This window comes from Leucopleurus acutus, assembly GCF_964270905.1.
Source record: "Leucopleurus acutus genome assembly, chromosome: X".
Classification (NCBI taxonomy): Eukaryota; Metazoa; Chordata; class Mammalia; order Artiodactyla; family Delphinidae; genus Leucopleurus; species Leucopleurus acutus.
The window spans coordinates 88,245,267-88,247,628 of record NC_139148.1 but is presented as its reverse complement, the minus strand read 5'-3'; the positions used below and the strand labels follow the sequence as shown (position 1 = coordinate 88,247,628).

At 37.7% G+C, this 2,362-nt stretch overlaps 1 long non-coding RNA gene across 1 annotated transcript; it reads right to left on the bottom strand.

Moving 5' to 3' along the window:
- Window positions 1-316: 316 nt before the first annotated feature.
- Window positions 317-671, bottom strand: LOC309978511. The gene is made up of 2 exons (XR_014327134.1): window positions 482-671; window positions 317-441 (listed from the first exon to the last, which is right to left on the bottom strand). It is a non-coding gene; the product is annotated as an uncharacterized lncRNA (long non-coding RNA).
- Window positions 672-2,362: the final 1,691 nt, after the last annotated feature.

Below are 2,362 nucleotides of genomic sequence, written 5' to 3'. Positions count from 1 at the left end.
CAAAGCTGAGCCCCGGGAGCTCTGCAAACAAAGAAGAGAAAGGGAAATCTCTCCCAGCAGCCTCAGGAGCAGCAGATTAAATCTCCACAATCAACTTGATGTACCCTGCATCTGTGGAATACCTGAATAGACAACAGATCATCCCAAATTGAGGAGGTGGACTTTGAGAGCAAAATTTATTATTTTTTCCCCTTTGTCTCTTTTTGTGAGTGTGTATGTGTATGCTTCTGTGTGAGATTTTGTCTGTATACCTTAGCTTTCACCATTTGTCCTAGGGTTCTAATTGTCCATTTTTGTTTTTTTCTTTGTACTTAAAAAATTTTTTTTCTTAATAATTATTTCTTATTTTAATAACTTTATTTTATTTTATCTTACTTTATTTTCTTTTATCCTATTTCTTTCTTTCTTTCTTTCTTTCTTTCTTTCTTTCTTTCTTTCTTTCTTTCTTTCTTTCTTTCTTTCTTTCTTTCCTTCCTTCTACTTTTTCTCCCTTTTATTCTGAGCCATGTGGATGAAAGGCTCTTGGTGCTGCAGCCAGCAGTCAGTGCTGTGCCTCTGAGGTGGGAGAGCCAACTTCAGGACACTGGTCCACAAGAGACCTCCCAGCTCCACGTAATATCAAATGGCGAAAATCTCCCAGAGATCTCCATCTCAACACCAGCACCCAGCTTTACTCCATGACCAGCAAACTAAAGTGCTGGACATCCTATGCCAAACAAAAAGCAAGACAGGAACACAAAAACACCCATTAGGAGAGAGGCTGCCTAAAATCATAATAAGTCCACAACACCCCAAAACACACGACCAGACGTGGACCTGCCTACCAGAAAGACAAGATCCAGCCTCATCCACCAGAACACAGGCACTAGTCCCCTCCACCAGGAAGCCTACACAACCCACTGAACCAACTTTAGCCACTGGGGACAGACACCAAAAACAACGGGAACTACGAACCTGGAGCCTGCAAAAAGGAGACCCCAAACACAGTAAGATAAGCAAAATGAGAAGACAGAAGAACACACAGAAGATGAAGGAGCAAGATAAAAACCTACCAGACCTAACAAATGAAGAGGAAATAGGCAGTCTACCTGAAAAACAATTCAGAATAATGATAGTAAAGATGATGCAAAATCTTGGAAATACAATAAACAAAATGCAATAAACATTTAACAAGGACCTAGGAGAACTAAAGATGAAACAAACAATGATGAACAGCACAATAAATGAAATTAAAAATACTCTGTAAGGGATCAATGCAGAATAACTGAGGCAGAAGCACGGATAAGTGACCTGGAAGATAAAATAGTGGAAATAGCTACTGCAGAGCAGAATAAAGAAAAAATAATGAAAAGAACTGAGGACACTCTCAAGACCTCTGGGACAACATTAAATGCACCAACATTCGAATTATAGGGGTTCCAGAAAAAGAAGAGAAAAAGAAAGGGACTGAGAAAATATTTGAAGAGATTATAGTTTAAAAATTCCCTAATATGGGCAAGGAAATAGTTAATCAAGTCCAGGAAGCAAAGAGAGTCCCATACAGGACAAATCCAAGGAGAAATACACCAAGACACATATTAATCAAACTGTCAAAAATTAAATACAAAGAAAACATTAAAAGCAGCAAGGGAAAAATAACACACAAGGGAATCCCCATAAGGTTAACAGCTGACCTTTCAGCAGAAACTGTGCAAGCCAGAAGGGACTGGCAGGACATATTTAAACTGATGAAGGAGAAAATAATACAACCAAGATTATTCTACCCAGCAAGGATCTCATTCAGATTGGATGGAGAAATTAAAACCTTTACAGACAAGCAAAAGCTGAGAGAGTTCAGCACCACCAAACCAGCTTTACAATAAATGCTAAAGGATCTTCTCTAGGGAAGAAACACAAGAGAAGGAAAAGACCTACAATAACAAACCCAAAACACTTAAGAAAATGGGAATAGGAACATACATGTCAATAATAACCTTAAATGTAAATGGATTAAATACTCCCACCAAAAGACACAGACTGGCTGAATGGATACAAAAACAAGACCCATATATATGCTGTCTACAAGAGACCCACTTCAGACCTAGAGAAACATAAAAACTGAAAGTAAGGGGATGGAAAAAGATATTACATGCAAATGGAAACCAAAAGAAAGATGGAGTAGCAATTCTCATATCAGACAAAATAGGCTTTAAATAAAGACTATTACAAGAGACAAAGAAGGATACTACATAATAATCAAGGAATCGATCCAAGAAGAAGATATAACAATTGTAAATATTTATGCACCCAACATAAGAGCAACTCAATACATAAGGCAAATACTAACAGCCATAACAGGAGAAATTGACAGTAACACATTCAT